The sequence below is a fragment of the Hemiscyllium ocellatum genome, unplaced genomic scaffold (assembly GCF_020745735.1).
Source record: "Hemiscyllium ocellatum isolate sHemOce1 unplaced genomic scaffold, sHemOce1.pat.X.cur. scaffold_2053_pat_ctg1, whole genome shotgun sequence".
NCBI classification, from domain to species: domain Eukaryota; kingdom Metazoa; phylum Chordata; class Chondrichthyes; order Orectolobiformes; family Hemiscylliidae; genus Hemiscyllium; species Hemiscyllium ocellatum.
The window spans coordinates 56,020-74,634 of record NW_026867959.1 but is presented as its reverse complement, the minus strand read 5'-3'; the positions used below and the strand labels follow the sequence as shown (position 1 = coordinate 74,634).

The window sequence follows — 18,615 nt, the reverse complement described above, 5'->3', positions numbered from 1 at the left end:
CAGAGAACAGTCACGAGATGTGGCTACAGGTCTTTCATGTGAGAAAAGAGTGGGGTACAATGCACAGTTTGTTGTTAGGGGAGCAGAATGGGAATGTGTTCGGAGACTGTAGCCAGGGAACGGATCAATTATGATTTCACACGCCGATGTTTCCAGGACGGAAATGAAGGAAATGGGAGAAACTCAATAACATATTCACTGGAATGATTTTCCAATTCATCAGAAAGCCAAATCACGATGAATCGACTCACCGCAGAAGTTTGTTTAACAAGAGCGATGAAATGACAGTCTCCATTCTTGTCGAGTAACAACTCAACTTGCCTGGGACATAAAGCAACAGTAGAGCTGTTTGTGGCCTTCTGCCCGGGAGGTGAACACCGTCATGACAGCTGAGAAACTTTGCAAAACGCAGCATGTTTCCACACCACAGTTAATTCCCCGGGAAGTAAAACAAATTTTTTTGGGAACAGAAGTACAGCGGGAATGGAAACGGCATTTTAACAAGCTGTGTCGTTGCAACTGAACAGGAGAAAGGGCAGGGGTGGGATTCGAACCCACGCCCCTGTCGAGACTGGAGCCTTAATCCAGCGCCTTAGACCGCTCGGCCACACTACCAGCTGCGCTGCCGCCCCATTTTCTTGCATTTCCAATTGAGCTCCTGCATGACAACAGATGGAAAGTCACGTGAAATGGGTTCCATGATTCCTCTCCGACTCGCACGGCTGCTTGGATGTGCCGGCTACAATATCAATTTCGCAACAAATAATGATAGCTCATCAATCCGGATAAAAATCAATGGTAAGCAGAGGCTATCTTCTCAGACTCTTTTCAGCTACAAATGTATCTGTGAGTGCGTGAGCAAACATGTTCGCTTATGATTTGGTCAAATAACCATGAACTGCTTGACATTACTGCAATTTCGATTCTTACTTTGCTAAATGATTTCACCCATTGCTCGAAACAGGACAACTTTCAAGTTTACACGGAACATGAAACACACCGGACTACAGGGAAAATGCACAAAGCTGAGCAGGCCGTGTTCCACATCATACCGTGCAGCATAGTTTCAGTCACTGTGTCTGTTTTGCAGAATAAGAGTCCCAAAGAATGTTCTCCAGCCTAAAAGCGGAGGTAGCATTACAATCCGAGAACGACAGATCACAGTGTGAGGATGCTCTGACCTCGGGGCCAGTTCGAGATGCCACTTTCCTTGCCTTTTACCTAAACCGTGCAATTGGCTGCAGGGATGTTCACACCTGGACATGAGCCACATCGATACAACTGAGTTGGAAACCTGCGTGGGAATCGACGAGAAGCGACTCAATAAATCTTGCTAAATTCCATGGTGCTTATTAGAAATGCAGTTTCTGTTCACCTCAATTTAAAAGGCAGTTTTTGAACATAGTAACTGAAATCAAAAGCTAATTATCTCACCCCACCCCCCACTCCGGGAGAGGTGCTAACTGCACTTGATTGCTTTTTGTTCTCGATGTGAAGAGCTCTCACGCCTGAGTCACCTTCACGCCTCTTGTTGCTGAGTGACTCCAAAAGAAGGAGTTTCACCAGAGCTGCAACTGCCTCACTTTCCCAGTCGCTCTCCCCGTTGACATTTTCCTGCTCATCAGTGATTTAAAGAAAAGCAAAAGGATGCGATGTTATTCTGCAGCCTCTTTGTCGATTCCTCCGTTTAAATTCCAACATGGCTTAGATCTCGGGGCGCACCTTAATACTAGCTTTGAAAGCACAGGTCCAGAGCTTCCTCTGAGAGTGCAATTTCTTTCATTGCTGTTGCTGATTGAATGAGCCGCTAACGTGCGAACTGCTCCAAAACATGATTCAGGACCTCTGGTGCCAATTCTCGCACTTTGAATAACGACAGACAGCTTCCAAATGAGGCCTTTCAGATACGACTTTGGGGTACATTTGGCAGACAGAATAGTTCAGGAATCCGTGGTGCACTGTGACACCAGCGCATCACCTTCTTCCCTGTCTTTGAACCGGGCCGCCTCAGCAAGGAATGCAAATGCAGTATTGCTCTTCGTGGAAGGATCGGTAAGTACACTCTCCAACTGAATGGCACATGATCAGAAGCAGTTTGTAGAATATCTTTACAATGCTCTGCACAGTAATCAAATGGAAATGCATTGCATTTCACTACGAGAGCAGATTTGTTCAAGCAAATTCGAAGGCAGGTTTGCAGATGGGAAAGCAAGCAGGAAAGCTCCGTTCTTGTCCATGTAAAAGGCTGCAGATGAAGAACAAAACAGTTTCGACCGCGGGAACCTATCTTGCGGAAGGTGAACGTGCTGATCACTATGCTACAGAAACAAGCCCACAGCCGCCCCGCTGCAGCTCAGTGGTATCCGACACTGAAAGTTGAAGACATTCTACCTTTCACCTTTCTGTTTCCAAATGCTCGTTGTTTCATGGGAGTTGTTTAATTTTGGCTGTGTGGTATGCATGGACGAGATACACCGAAGTATCTGTTTTCACCCGGTGTAGCCCAATAACGTTGTGTTGCTTACACCAGCTTTAAAAGGATAGCTTTTTAGCCGAGATGGCCGTCGCAGTCTGTGGCACAATCTTTAGTCTGTTCGACTGCTCACTGGAAAGGTAGTATTGTGAAACACTGCAGAAACGAAGGACTTCCTTACTTTTGCTCCGACTGACCATACTCTGTGAAATTTTCCCAGATTCTCAGTTGAGGAGTTTTTGCAGCTGGAAATTATCTCAGAAAGCCTGTTAATTCGTAATGTATTGAACGAATCGCAAAACAGAAAACATTTGACACGCAACACAAACAAAACTGGCAAACCAAATGCATTTTCAGATACAGTGAGCATGAATGCTAAATGTGAGACACTCCGAGGGCATGAGCCATGAAGTAATCTCACAACTAACATCAGGGCAATTCCAAACCACTCTTTCAATGATACTTGAGCCTCAGTGCACCACCATATCACAGACAATGCTGAAAAGAGAGAAAGAAAGAACATAATAAGAATAGGCCACAAAAAGTGAATTTCACCAATCACAGTCTCGATTAGATTACCTTTCCCTTCCGGTGTCTCCGGGACGGAAACGAAGGAAATTGGAGAAATTCAATAACATATGACATCAAAATTCATCGGAACGATTTTCCCATTCGCCAGAAAGCCAAGTAACGATGAATCGACTCACCGCAGGACTTTGTTTCACAACAGCGATGAAATAGCAGTCTCCATTCGGTTCCAGTAAAATCTCAACATGCTTGGAACATAAAGCAACAGTAGAGCTGTTCTGCAATTTTCCACGCGGAGGCAAACACGATCAAGACAGCATAGACAATTTGGCACTTTCCCACTACACATTTAATTCCCCGGGAAGCAAATCAAATTTTTTTGTGAACAGAAGTACAGCGGGAATGGAAACGGCATTTTAACAAGCTGTGCCGTTGCAACTGAACAGTAGAAATGGCAGGGGTGGGATTCGAACCCACGCCCCTGTCGAGACTGGAGCCTTAATCCAGCGCCTTAGACCGCTCGGCCACACTACCAGCTGCGCTGCCGCCCCATTTTCTTGCATTTCCAATTGAGCTCCTGCATGACAACAGATGGAAAGTCACGTGAAATGGGTTCCATGATTCCTCTCCGACTCGCACGGCTGCTTGGATGTGCCGGCTACAATATCAATTTCGCAACAAATAATGATAGCTCATCAATCCGGATAAAAATCAATGGTAAGCAGAGGCTATCTTCTCAGACTCTTTTCAGCTACAAATGTATCTGTGAGTGCGTGAGCAAACATGTTCGCTTATGATTTGGTCAAATAACCATGAACTGCTTGACATTACTGCAATTTCGATTCTTACTTTGCTAAATGATTTCACCCATTGCTCGAAACAGGACAACTTTCAAGTTTACACGGAACATGAAACACACCGGACTACAGGGAAAATGCACAAAGCTGAGCAGGCCGTGTTCCACATCATACCGTGCAGCATAGTTTCAGTCACTGTGTCTGTTTTGCAGAATAAGAGTCCCAAAGAATGTTCTCCAGCCTAAAAGCGGAGGTAGCATTACAATCCGAGAACGACAGATCACAGTGTGAGGATGCTCTGACCTCGGGGCCAGTTCGAGATGCCACTTTCCTTGCCTTTTACCTAAACCGTGCAATTGGCTGCAGGGATGTTCACACCTGGACATGAGCCACATCGATACAACTGAGTTGGAAACCTGCGTGGGAATCGACGAGAAGCGACTCAATAAATCTTGCTAAATTCCATGGTGCTTATTAGAAATGCAGTTTCTGTTCACCTCAATTTAAAAGGCAGTTTTTGAACATAGTAACTGAAATCAAAAGCTAATTATCTCACCCCACCCCCCACTCCGGGAGAGGTGCTAACTGCACTTGATTGCTTTTTGTTCTCGATGTGAAGAGCTCTCACGCCTGAGTCACCTTCACGCCTCTTGTTGCTGAGTGACTGCAAAAGAAGGAGTTTCACCAGAGCTGCAACTGCCTCACTTTCCCAGTCGCTCTCCCCGTTGACATTTTCCTGCTCATCAGTGATTTAAAGAAAAGCAAAAGGATGCGATGTTATTCTGCAGCCTCTTTGTCGATTCCTCCGTTTAAATTCCAACATGGCTTAGATCTCGGGGCGCACCTTAATACTAGCTTTGAAAGCACAGGTCCAGAGCTTCCTCTGAGAGTGCAATTTCTTTCATTGCTGTTGCTGATTGAATGAGCCGCTAACGTGCGAACTGCTCCAAAACATGATTCAGGACCTCTGGTGCCAATTCTCGCACTTTGAATAACGACAGACAGCTTTCAAATGAGGCCTTTCAGATACGACTTTGGGGTACATTTGGCAGACAGAATAGTTCAGGAATCCGTGGTGCACTGTGACACCAGCGCATCACCTTCTTCCCTGTCTTTGAACCGGGCCGCCTCAGCAAGGAATGCAAATGCAGTATTGCTCTTCGTGGAAGGATCGGTAAGTACACTCTCCAACTGAATGGCACATGATCAGAAGCAGTTTGTAGAATATCTTTACAATGCTCTGCACAGTAATCAAATGGAAATGCATTGCATTTCACTACGAGAGCAGATTTGTTCAAGCAAATTCGAAGGCAGGTTTGCAGATGGGAAAGCAAGCAGGAAAGCTCCGTTCTTGTCCATGTAAAAGGCTGCAGATGAAGAACAAAACAGTTTCGACCGCGGGAACCTATCTTGCGGAAGGTGAACGTGCTGATCACTATGCTACAGAAACAAGCCCACAGCCGCCCCGCTGCAGCTCAGTGGTATCCGACACTGAAAGTTGAAGACATTCTACCTTTCACCTTTCTGTTTCCAAATGCTCGTTGTTTCATGGGAGTTGTTTAATTTTGGCTGTGTGGTATGCATGGACGAGATACACCGAAGTATCTGTTTTCACCCGGTGTAGCCCAATAACGTTGTGTTGCTTACACCAGCTTTAAAAGGATAGCTTTTTAGCCGAGATGGCCGTCGCAGTCTGTGGCACAATCTTTAGTCTGTTCGACTGCTCACTGGAAAGGTAGTATTGTGAAACACTGCAGAAACGAAGGACTTCCTTACTTTTGCTCCGACTGACCATACTCTGGGAAATTTTCCCAGATTCTCAGTTGAGGAGTTTTTGCAGCTGGAAATTATCTCAGAAAGCTTGTTAATTCGTAATGTATTGAACGAATCGCAAAACAGAAAACATTTGACACGCAACACAAACAAAACTGGCAAACCAAATGCATTTTCAGATACAGTGAGCATGAATGCTAAATGTGAGACACTCCGAGGGCATGAGCCATGAAGTAATCTCACAACTAACATCAGGGCAATTCCAAACCACTCTTTCAATGATACTTGAGCCTCAGTGCACCACCATATCACAGACAATGCTGAAAAGAGAGAAAGAAAGAACATAATAAGAATAGGCCACAAAAAGTGAATTTCACCAATCACAGTCTCGATTAGATTACCTTTCCCTTCCGGTGTCTCCGGGACGGAAACGAAGGAAATTGGAGAAATTCAATAACATATGACATCAAAATTCATCGGAACGATTTTCCCATTCGCCAGAAAGCCAAGTAACGATGAATCGACTCACCGCAGGACTTTGTTTCACAACAGCGATGAAATAGCAGTCTCCATTCGGTTCCAGTAAAATCTCAACATGCTTGGAACATAAAGCAACAGTAGAGCTGTTCTGCAATTTTCCACGCGGAGGCAAACACGATCAAGACAGCATAGACAATTTGGCACTTTCCCACTACACATTTAATTCCCCGGGAAGCAAATCAAATTTTTTTGTGAACAGAAGTACAGCGGGAATGGAAACGGCATTTTAACAAGCTGTGCCGTTGCAAGTGAACAGGAGAAAGGGCAGGGGTGGGATTCGAACCCACGCCCCTGTCGAGACTGGAGCCTTAATCCAGCGCCTTAGACCGCTCGGCCACACTACCAGCTGCGCTGCCGCCCCATTTTCTTGCATTTCCAATTGAGCTCCTGCATGACAACAGATGGAAAGTCACGTGAAATGGGTTCCATGATTCCTCTCCGACTCGCACGGCTGCTTGGATGTGCCGGCTACAATATCAATTTCGCAACAAATAATGATAGCTCATCAATCCGGATAAAAATCAATGGTAAGCAGAGGCTATCTTCTCAGACTCTTTTCAGCTACAAATGTATCTGTGAGTGCGTGAGCAAACATGTTCGCTTATGATTTGGTCAAATAACCATGAACTGCTTGACATTACTGCAATTTCGATTCTTACTTTGCTAAATGATTTCACCCATTGCTCGAAACAGGACAACTTTCAAGTTTACACGGAACATGAAACACACCGGACTACAGGGAAAATGCACAAAGCTGAGCAGGCCGTGTTCCACATCATACCGTGCAGCATAGTTTCAGTCACTGTGTCTGTTTTGCAGAATAAGAGTCCCAAAGAATGTTCTCCAGCCTAAAAGCGGAGGTAGCATTACAATCCGAGAACGACAGATCACAGTGTGAGGATGCTCTGACCTCGGGGCCAGTTCGAGATGCCACTTTCCTTGCCTTTTACCTAAACCGTGCAATTGGCTGCAGGGATGTTCACACCTGGACATGAGCCACATCGATACAACTGAGTTGGAAACCTGCGTGGGAATCGACGAGAAGCGACTCAATAAATCTTGCTAAATTCCATGGTGCTTATTAGAAATGCAGTTTCTGTTCACCTCAATTTAAAAGGCAGTTTTTGAACATAGTAACTGAAATCAAAAGCTAATTATCTCACCCCACCCCCCACTCCGGGAGAGGTGCTAACTGCACTTGATTGCTTTTTGTTCTCGATGTGAAGAGCTCTCACGCCTGAGTCACCTTCACGCCTCTTGTTGCTGAGTGACTCCAAAAGAAGGAGTTTCACCAGAGCTGCAACTGCCTCACTTTCCCAGTCGCTCTCCCCGTTGACATTTTCCTGCTCATCAGTGATTTAAAGAAAAGCAAAAGGATGCGATGTTATTCTGCAGCCTCTTTGTCGATTCCTCCGTTTAAATTCCAACATGGCTTAGATCTCGGGGCGCACCTTAATACTAGCTTTGAAAGCACAGGTCCAGAGCTTCCTCTGAGAGTGCAATTTCTTTCATTGCTGTTGCTGATTGAATGAGCCGCTAACGTGCGAACTGCTCCAAAACATGATTCAGGACCTCTGGTGCCAATTCTCGCACTTTGAATAACGACAGACAGCTTTCAAATGAGGCCTTTCAGATACGACTTTGGGGTACATTTGGCAGACAGAATAGTTCAGGAATCCGTGGTGCACTGTGACACCAGCGCATCACCTTCTTCCCTGTCTTTGAACCGGGCCGCCTCAGCAAGGAATGCAAATGCAGTATTGCTCTTCGTGGAAGGATCGGTAAGTACACTCTCCAACTGAATGGCACATGATCAGAAGCAGTTTGTAGAATATCTTTACAATGTTCTGCACAGTAATCAAATGGAAATGCATTGCATTTCACTACGAGAGCAGATTTGTTCAAGCAAATTCGAAGGCAGGTTTGCAGATGGGAAAGCAAGCAGGAAAGCTCCGTTCTTGTCCATGTAAAAGGCTGCAGATGAAGAACAAAACAGTTTCGACCGCGGGAACCTATCTTGCGGAAGGTGAACGTGCTGATCACTATGCTACAGAAACAAGCCCACAGCCGCCCCGCTGCAGCTCAGTGGTATCCGACACTGAAAGTTGAAGACATTCTACCTTTCACCTTTCTGTTTCCAAATGCTCGTTGTTTCATGGGAGTTGTTTAATTTTGGCTGTGTGGTATGCATGGACGAGATACACCGAAGTATCTGTTTTCACCCGGTGTAGCCCAATAACGTTGTGTTGCTTACACCAGCTTTAAAAGGATAGCTTTTTAGCCGAGATGGCCGTCGCAGTCTGTGGCACAATCTTTAGTCTGTTCGACTGCTCACTGGAAAGGTAGTATTGTGAAACACTGCAGAAACGAAGGACTTCCTTACTTTTGCTCCGACTGACCATACTCTGTGAAATTTTCCCAGATTCTCAGTTGAGGAGTTTTTGCAGCTGGAAATTATCTCAGAAAGCTTGTTAATTCGTAATGTATTGAACGAATCGCAAAACAGAAAACATTTGACACGCAACACAAACAAAACTGGCAAACCAAATGCATTTTCAGATACAGTGAGCATGAATGCTAAATGTGAGACACTCCGAGGGCATGAGCCATGAAGTAATCTCACAACTAACATCAGGGCAATTCCAAACCACTCTTTCAATGATACTTGAGCCTCAGTGCACCACCATATCACAGACAATGCTGAAAAGAGAGAAAGAAAGAACATAATAAGAATAGGCCACAAAAAGTGAATTTCACCAATCACAGTCTCGATTAGATTACCTTTCCCTTCCGGTGTCTCCGGGACGGAAACGAAGGAAATTGGAGAAATTCAATAACATATGACATCAAAATTCATCGGAACGATTTTCCCATTCGCCAGAAAGCCAAGTAACGATGAATCGACTCACCGCAGGACTTTGTTTCACAACAGCGATGAAATAGCAGTCTCCATTCGGTTCCAGTAAAATCTCAACATGCTTGGAACATAAAGCAACAGTAGAGCTGTTCTGCAATTTTCCACGCGGAGGCAAACACGATCAAGACAGCATAGACAATTTGGCACTTTCCCACTACACATTTAATTCCCCGGGAAGCAAATCAAATTTTTTGTGAACAGAAGTACAGCGGGAATGGAAACGGCATTTTAACAAGCTGTGCCGTTGCAAGTGAACAGGAGAAAGGGCAGGGGTGGGATTCGAACCCACGCCCCTGTCGAGACTGGAGCCTTAATCCAGCGCCTTAGACCGCTCGGCCACACTACCAGCTGCGCTGCCGCCCCATTTTCTTGCATTTCCAATTGAGCTCCTGCATGACAACAGATGGAAAGTCACGTGAAATGGGTTCCATGATTCCTCTCCGACTCGCACGGCTGCTTGGATGTGCCGGCTACAATATCAATTTCGCAACAAATAATGATAGCTCATCAATCCGGATAAAAATCAATGGTAAGCAGAGGCTATCTTCTCAGACTCTTTTCAGCTACAAATGTATCTGTGAGTGCGTGAGCAAACATGTTCGCTTATGATTTGGTCAAATAACCATGAACTGCTTGACATTACTGCAATTTCGATTCTTACTTTGCTAAATGATTTCACCCATTGCTCGAAACAGGACAACTTTCAAGTTTACACGGAACATGAAACACACCGGACTACAGGGAAAATGCACAAAGCTGAGCAGGCCGTGTTCCACATCATACCGTGCAGCATAGTTTCAGTCACTGTGTCTGTTTTGCAGAATAAGAGTCCCAAAGAATGTTCTCCAGCCTAAAAGCGGAGGTAGCATTACAATCCGAGAACGACAGATCACAGTGTGAGGATGCTCTGACCTCGGGGCCAGTTCGAGATGCCACTTTCCTTGCCTTTTACCTAAACCGTGCAATTGGCTGCAGGGATGTTCACACCTGGACATGAGCCACATCGATACAACTGAGTTGGAAACCTGCGTGGGAATCGACGAGAAGCGACTCAATAAATCTTGCTAAATTCCATGGTGCTTATTAGAAATGCAGTTTCTGTTCACCTCAATTTAAAAGGCAGTTTTTGAACATAGTAACTGAAATCAAAAGCTAATTATCTCACCCCACCCCCCACTCCGGGAGAGGTGCTAACTGCACTTGATTGCTTTTTGTTCTCGATGTGAAGAGCTCTCACGCCTGAGTCACCTTCACGCCTCTTGTTGCTGAGTGACTCCAAAAGAAGGAGTTTCACCAGAGCTGCAACTGCCTCACTTTCCCAGTCGCTCTCCCCGTTGACATTTTCCTGCTCATCAGTGATTTAAAGAAAAGCAAAAGGATGCGATGTTATTCTGCAGCCTCTTTGTCGATTCCTCCGTTTAAATTCCAACATGGCTTAGATCTCGGGGCGCACCTTAATACTAGCTTTGAAAGCACAGGTCCAGAGCTTCCTCTGAGAGTGCAATTTCTTTCATTGCTGTTGCTGATTGAATGAGTCGCTAACGTGCGAACTGCTCCAAAACATGATTCAGGACCTCTGGTGCCAATTCTCGCACTTTGAATAACGACAGACAGCTTCCAAATGAGGCCTTTCAGATACGACTTTGGGGTACATTTGGCAGACAGAATAGTTCAGGAATCCGTGGTGCACTGTGACACCAGCGCATCACCTTCTTCCCTGTCTTTGAACCGGGCCGCCTCAGCAAGGAATGCAAATGCAGTATTGCTCTTCGTGGAAGGATCGGTAAGTACACTCTCCAACTGAATGGCACATGATCAGAAGCAGTTTGTAGAATATCTTTACAATGCTCTGCACAGTAATCAAATGGAAATGCATTGCATTTCACTACGAGAGCAGATTTGTTCAAGCAAATTCGAAGGCAGGTTTGCAGATGGGAAAGCAAGCAGGAAAGCTCCGTTCTTGTCCATGTAAAAGGCTGCAGATGAAGAACAAAACAGTTTCGACCGCGGGAACCTATCTTGCGGAAGGTGAACGTGCTGATCACTATGCTACAGAAACAAGCCCACAGCCGCCCCGCTGCAGCTCAGTGGTATCCGACACTGAAAGTTGAAGACATTCTACCTTTCACCTTTCTGTTTCCAAATGCTCGTTGTTTCATGGGAGTTGTTTAATTTTGGCTGTGTGGTATGCATGGACGAGATACACCGAAGTATCTGTTTTCACCCGGTGTAGCCCAATAACGTTGTGTTGCTTACACCAGCTTTAAAAGGATAACTTTTTAGCCGAGATGGCCGTCGCAGTCTGTGGCACAATCTTTAGTCTGTTCGACTGCTCACTGGAAAGGTAGTATTGTGAAATACTGCAGAAACGAAGGACTTCCTTACTTTTGCTCCGACTGACCATACTCTGTGACATTTTCCCAGATTCTCAGTTGAGGAGTTTTTGCAGCTGGAAATTATCTCAGAAAGCCTGTTAATTCGTAATGTATTGAACGAATCGCAAAACAGAAAACATTTGACACGCAACACAAACAAAACTGGCAAACCAAATGCATTTTCAGATACAGTGAGCATGAATGCTAAATGTGAGACACTCCGAGGGCATGAGCCATAAAGTAATCTCACAACTAACATCAGGGCAATTCCAAACTACTCTTTCAATGATACTTGAGCCTCAGTGCACCACCATATCACAGACAATGCTGAAAAGAGAGAAAGAAAGAACATAATAAGAATAGGCCACAAAAAGTGAATTTCACCAATCACAGTCTCGATTAGATTACCTTTCCCTTCCGGTGTCTCCGGGACGGAAACGAAGGAAATTGGAGAAATTCAATAACATATGACATCAAAATTCATCGGAACGATTTTCCCATTCGCCAGAAAGCCAAGTAACGATGAATCGACTCACCGCAGGACTTTGTTTCACAACAGCGATGAAATAGCAGTCTCCATTCGGTTCCAGTAAAATCTCAACATGCTTGGAACATAAAGCAACAGTAGAGCTGTTCTGCAATTTTCCACGCGGGAGGCGAACACGATCAAGACAGCATAGACAATTTGGCACTTTCCCACTACACATTTAATTCCCCGGGAAGCAAATCAAATTTTTTGTGAACAGAAGTACAGCGGGAATGGAAACGGCATTTTAACAAGCTGTGTCGTTGCAACTGAACAGTAGAAATGGCAGTGGTGGGATTCGAACCCACGCCCCTGTCGAGACTGGAGCCTTAATCCAGCGCCTTAGACCGCTCGGCCACACTACCAGCTGCGCTGCAGCCCCATTTTCTTGCATTTCCAATTGAGCTCCTGCATGACAACAGATGGAAAGTCACGTGAAATGGGTTCCATGATCCTCTCCGACTCGCACGGCTGCTTGGATGTGCCGGCTACAATATCAATTTCGCAACAAATAATGATAGCTCATCAATCCGGATAAAAATCAATGGTAAGCTGAGGCTATCTTCTCAGACTCTTTTCAGCTACAAATGTATCTGTGAGTGCGTGAGCAAACATGTTCGCTTATGATTTGGTCAAATAACCATGAACTGCTTGACATTACTGCAATTTCGATTCTTACTTTGCTAAATGATTTCACCCATTGCTCGAAACAGGACAACTTTCAAGTTTACACGGAACATGAAACACACCGGACTACAGGGAAAATGCACAAAGCTGAGCAGGCCGTGTTCCACATCATACCGTGCAGCATAGTTTCAGTCACTGTGTCTGTTTTGCAGAATAAGAGTCCCAAAGAATGTTCTCCAGCCTAAAAGCGGAGGTAGCATTACAATCCGAGAACGACAGATCACAGTGTGAGGATGCTCTGACCTCGGGGCCAGTTCGAGATGCCACTTTCCTTGCCTTTTACCTAAACCGTGCAATTGGCTGCAGGGATGTTCACACCTGGACATGAGCCACATCGATACAACTGAGTTGGAAACCTGCGTGGGAATCGACGAGAAGCGACTCAATAAATCTTGCTAAATTCCATGGTGCTTATTAGAAATGCAGTTTCTGTTCACCTCAATTTAAAAGGCAGTTTTTGAACATAGTAACTGAAATCAAAAGCTAATTATCTCACCCCACCCCCCACTCCGGGAGAGGTGCTAACTGCACTTGATTGCTTTTTGTTCTCGATGTGAAGAGCTCTCACGCCTGAGTCACCTTCACGCCTCTTGTTGCTGAGTGACTCCAAAAGAAGGAGTTTCACCAGAGCTGCAACTGCCTCACTTTCCCAGTCGCTCTCCCCGTTGACATTTTCCTGCTCATCAGTGATTTAAAGAAAAGCAAAAGGATGCGATGTTATTCTGCAGCCTCTTTGTCGATTCCTCCGTTTAAATTCCAACATGGCTTAGATCTCGGGGCGCACCTTAATACTAGCTTTGAAAGCACAGGTCCAGAGCTTCCTCTGAGAGTGCAATTTCTTTCATTGCTGTTGCTGATTGAATGAGCCGCTAACGTGCGAACTGCTCCAAAACATGATTCAGGACCTCTGGTGCCAATTCTCGCACTTTGAATAACGACAGACAGCTTCCAAATGAGGCCTTTCAGATACGACTTTGGGGTACATTTGGCAGACAGAATAGTTCAGGAATCCGTGGTGCACTGTGACACCAGCGCATCACCTTCTTCCCTGTCTTTGAACCGGGCCGCCTCAGCAAGGAATGCAAATGCAGTATTGCTCTTCGTGGAAGGATCGGTAAGTACACTCTCCAACTGAATGGCACATGATCAGAAGCAGTTTGTAGAATATCTTTACAATGCTCTGCACAGTAATCAAATGGAAATGCATTGCATTTCACTACGAGAGCAGATTTGTTCAAGCAAATTCGAAGGCAGGTTTGCAGATGGGAAAGCAAGCAGGAAAGCTCCGTTCTTGTCCATGTAAAAGGCTGCAGATGAAGAACAAAACAGTTTCGACCGCGGGAACCTATCTTGCGGAAGGTGAACGTGCTGATCACTATGCTACAGAAACAAGCCCACAGCCGCCCCGCTGCAGCTCAGTGGTATCCGACACTGAAAGTTGAAGACATTCTACCTTTCACCTTTCTGTTTCCAAATGCTCGTTGTTTCATGGGAGTTGTTTAATTTTGGCTGTGTGGTATGCATGGACGAGATACACCGAAGTATCTGTTTTCACCCGGTGTAGCCCAATAACGTTGTGTTGCTTACACCAGCTTTAAAAGGATAGCTTTTTAGCCGAGATGGCCGTCGCAGTCTGTGGCACAATCTTTAGTCTGTTCGACTGCTCACTGGAAAGGTAGTATTGTGAAACACTGCAGAAACGAAGGACTTCCTTACTTTTGCTCCGACTGACCATACTCTGTGAAATTTTCCCAGATTCTCAGTTGAGGAGTTTTTGCAGCTGGAAATTATCTCAGAAAGCTTGTTAATTCGTAATGTATTGAACGAATCGCAAAACAGAAAACATTTGACACGCAACACAAACAAAACTGGCAAACCAAATGCATTTTCAGATACAGTGAGCATGAATGCTAAATGTGAGACACTCCGAGGGCATGAGCCATGAAGTAATCTCACAACTAACATCAGGGCAATTCCAAACTACTCTTTCAATGATACTTGAGCCTCAGTGCACCACCATATCACAGACAATGCTGAAAAGAGAGAAAGAAAGAACATAATAAGAATAGGCCACAAAAAGTGAATTTCACCAATCACAGTCTCGATTAGATTACCTTTCCCTTCCGGTGTCTCCGGGACGGAAACGAAGGAAATTGGAGAAATTCAATAACATATGACATCAAAATTCATCGGAACGATTTTCCCATTCGCCAGAAAGCCAAGTAACGATGAATCGACTCACCGCAGGACTTTGTTTCACAACAGCGATGAAATAGCAGTCTCCATTCGGTTCCAGTAAAATCTCAACATGCTTGGAACATAAAGCAACAGTAGAGCTGTTCTGCAATTTTCCACGCGGAGGCAAACACGATCAAGACAGCATAGACAATTTGGCACTTTCCCACTACACATTTAATTCCCCGGGAAGCAAATCAAATTTTTTAGTGAACAGAAGTACAGCGGGAATGGAAACGGCATTTTAACAAGCTGTGTCGTTGCAACTGAGCAGTTGAAATGGCAGTGGTGGGATTCGAACCCACGCCCCGGTCGAGACTGGAGCCTTAATCCAGCGCCTTAGACCGCTCGGCCACACTACCAGCTGCGCTACAACCGCATTTTCTTGCATTTCCAATTGAGCTCCTGCATGACAACAGATGGAAAGTCACGTGAAATGGGTTCCATGATTCCTCTCCGACTCGCACGGCTGCTTGGATGTGCCGGCTACAATATCAATTTCGCAACAAATAATGATAGCTCATCAATCCGGATAAAAATCAATGGTAAGCTGAGGCTATCTTCTCAGACTCTTTTCAGCTACAAATGTATCTGTGAGTGCGTGAGCAAACATGTTCGCTTATGATTTGGTCAAATAACCATGAACTGCTTGACATTACTGCAATTTCGATTCTTACTTTGCTAAATGATTTCACCCATTGCTCGAAACAGGACAACTTTCACGTTTACACGGAACATGAAACACACCGGACAAGAGATACTTGAGCCTCAGTGCACCACCATATCACAGACAATGCTGAAAAGAGAGAAAGAAAGAACATAACACGTTGTGTTGCTTACACCAGCTTTAAAAGGATAGCTTTTTAGCCGAGATGGCCGTCGCAGTCTGTGGCACAATCTTTAGTCTGTTCGACTGCTCACTGGAAAGGTAGTATTGTGAACACTGCAGAAACGAAGGACTTCCTTACTTTTGCTCCGACTGACCATACTCTGGGAAATTTTCCCAGATTCTCAGTTGAGGAGTTTTTGCAGCTGGAAATTATCTCAGAAAGCTTGTTAATTCGTAATGTATTGAACGAATCGCAAAACAGAAAACATTTGACACGCAACACAAACAAAACTGGCAAACCAAATGCATTTTCAGATACAGTGAGCATGAATGCTAAATGTGAGACACTCCGAGGGCATGAGCCATAAAGTAATCTCACAACTAACATCAGGGCAATTCCAAACTACTCTTTCAATGATACTTGAGCCTCAGTGCACCACCATATCACAGACAATGCTGAAAAGAGAGAAAGAAAGAACATAATAAGAATAGGCCACAAAAGTGAATTTCACCAATCACAGTCTCGATTAGATTACCTTTCCCTTCCGGTGTCTCCGGGACGGAAACGAAGGAAATTGGAGAAATTCAATAACATATGACAACAAAATTCATCGGAACGATTTTCCCATTCGCCAGAAAGCCAAGTAACGATGAATCGACTCACCGCAGGACTTTGTTTCACAACAGCGATGAAATAGCAGTCTCCATTCGGTTCCAGTAAAATCTCAACATGCTTGGAACATAAAGCAACAGTAGAGCTGTTCTGCAATTTTCCACGCGGGAAGCGAACACGATCAAGACAGCATAGACAATTTGGCACTTTCCCACTACACATTTAATTCCCCGGGAAGCAAATCAAATTTTTTTGTGAACAGAAGTACAGCGGGAATGGAAACGGCATTTTAACAAGCTGTGTCGTTGCAACTGAACAGTAGAAACGGCAGTGGTGGGATTCGAACCCACGCCCCTGTCGAGACTGGAGCCTTAATCCAGTGCCTTAGACCGCTCGGCCACACTACCAGCTGCGCTGCAGCGCCATTTTCTTGCATTTCCAATTGAGCTCCTGCATGACAACAGATGGAAAGTCACGTGAAATGGGTTCCATGATCCCTCTCCGACTCGCACGGCTGCTTGGATGTGCCGGCTACAATATCAATTTCGCAACAAATAATGATAGCTCATCAATCCGGATAAAAATCAATGGTAAGCTGAGGCTATCTTCTCAGACTCTTTTCAGCTACAAATGTATCTGTGAGTGCGTGAGCAAACATGTTCGCTTATGATTTGGTCAAATAACCATGAACTGCTTGACATTACTGCAATTTCGATTCTTACTTTGCTAAATGATTTCACCCATTGCACGAAACAGGACAACTTTCACGTTTACACGGAACATGAAACACACCGGACAAGAGATATTGAGCCTCAGTGCACCACCATATCACAGACAATGCTGAAAAGAGAGAAAGAAAGAACATAACACGTTGTGTTGCTTACACCAGCTTTAAAAGGATAGCTTTTTAGCCGAGATGGCCGTCGCAGTCTGTGGCACAATCTTTAGTCTTTTCGACTGCTCACTGGAAAGGTAGTATTGTGAAACACTGCAGAAACGAAGGACTTCCTTACTTTTGCTCCGACTGACCATACTCTGTGAAATTTTCCCAGATTCTCAGTTGAGGAGTTTTTGCAGCTGGAAATTATCTCAGAAAGCCTGTTAATTCGTAATGTATTGAACGAATCGCAAAACAGAAAACATTTGACACGCAACACAAACAAAACTGGCAAACCAAATGCATTTTCAGATACAGTGAGCATGAATGCTAAATGTGAGACACTCCGAGGGCATGAGCCATAAAGTAATCTCACAACTAACATCAGGGCAATTCCAAACTACTCTTTCAATGATACTTGAGCCTCAGTGCACCACCATATCACAGACAATGCTGAAAAGAGAGAAAGAAAGAACATAATAAGAATAGGCCACAAAAAGTGAATTTCACCAATCACAGTCTCGATTAGATTACCTTTCCCTTCCGGTGTCTCCGGGACGGAAACGAAGGAAATTGGAGAAATTCAATAACATATGACATCAAAATTCATCGGAACGATTTTCCCATTCGCCAGAAAGCCAAGTAACGATGAATCGACTCACCGCAGGACTTTGTTTCACAACAGCGATGAAATAGCAGTCTCCATTCGGTTCCAGTAAAATCTCAACATGCTTGGAACATAAAGCAACAGTAGAGCTGTTCTGCAATTTTCCACGCGGGAGGCGAACACGATCAAGACAGCATAGACAATTTGGCACTTTCCCACTACACATTTAATTCCCCGGGAAGCAAATCAAATTTTTTTGTGAACAGAAGTACAGCGGGAATGGAAACGGCATTTTAACAAGCTGTGTCGTTGCAACTGAACAGTAGAAATGGCAGTGGTGGGATTCGAACCCACGCCCCTGTCGAGACTGGAGCCTTAATCCAGCGCCTTAGACCGCTCGGCCACACTACCAGCTGCGCTGCAGCGCCATTTTCTTGCATTTCCAATTGAGCTCCTGCATGACAACAGATGGAAAGTCACGTGAAATGGGTTCCATGATTCCTCTCCGACTCGCACGGCTGCTTGGATGTGCCGGCTACAATATCAATTTCGCAACAAATAATGATAGCTCATCAATCCGGATAAAAATCAATGGTAAGCTGAGGCTATCTTCTCAGACTCTTTTCAGCTACAAATGTATCTGTGAGTGCGTGAGCAAACATGTTCGCTTATGATTTGGTCAAATAACCATGAACTGCTTGACATTACTGCAATTTCGATTCTTACTTTGCTAAATGATTTCACCCATTGCTCGAAACAGGACAACTTTCACGTTTACACGGAACATGAAACACACCGGACTACAGGGAAAATGCACAAAGCTGAGCAGGCCGTGTTC

The 18,615-nt window shown here is 44.7% G+C and overlaps 8 non-coding genes across 8 annotated transcripts; all 8 read right to left on the bottom strand.

Moving 5' to 3' along the window:
• Positions 1-533: 533 nt before the first annotated feature.
• On the bottom strand, positions 534-615 carry trnal-aag (transfer RNA leucine (anticodon AAG)). The gene has a single exon. It is a non-coding gene; the product is annotated as a tRNA-Leu (tRNA).
• A 2,838-nt stretch (positions 616-3,453) lies between these two features.
• trnal-aag (transfer RNA leucine (anticodon AAG)) lies at positions 3,454-3,535 on the bottom strand. The gene has a single exon. It is a non-coding gene; the product is annotated as a tRNA-Leu (tRNA).
• A 2,838-nt stretch (positions 3,536-6,373) lies between these two features.
• Positions 6,374-6,455, bottom strand: trnal-aag (transfer RNA leucine (anticodon AAG)). The gene has a single exon. It is a non-coding gene; the product is annotated as a tRNA-Leu (tRNA).
• A 2,837-nt stretch (positions 6,456-9,292) lies between these two features.
• Positions 9,293-9,374, bottom strand: trnal-aag (transfer RNA leucine (anticodon AAG)). The gene has a single exon. It is a non-coding gene; the product is annotated as a tRNA-Leu (tRNA).
• A 2,838-nt stretch (positions 9,375-12,212) lies between these two features.
• trnal-aag (transfer RNA leucine (anticodon AAG)) lies at positions 12,213-12,294 on the bottom strand. The gene has a single exon. It is a non-coding gene; the product is annotated as a tRNA-Leu (tRNA).
• A 2,837-nt stretch (positions 12,295-15,131) lies between these two features.
• trnal-aag (transfer RNA leucine (anticodon AAG)) lies at positions 15,132-15,213 on the bottom strand. Its single transcript has one exon. It is a non-coding gene; the product is annotated as a tRNA-Leu (tRNA).
• A 1,405-nt stretch (positions 15,214-16,618) lies between these two features.
• trnal-aag (transfer RNA leucine (anticodon AAG)) lies at positions 16,619-16,700 on the bottom strand. The gene has a single exon. It is a non-coding gene; the product is annotated as a tRNA-Leu (tRNA).
• Positions 16,701-18,106: 1,406 nt separating this feature from the next.
• On the bottom strand, positions 18,107-18,188 carry trnal-aag (transfer RNA leucine (anticodon AAG)). The gene has a single exon. It is a non-coding gene; the product is annotated as a tRNA-Leu (tRNA).
• Between the last annotated feature and the right edge of the window lie 427 nt (positions 18,189-18,615).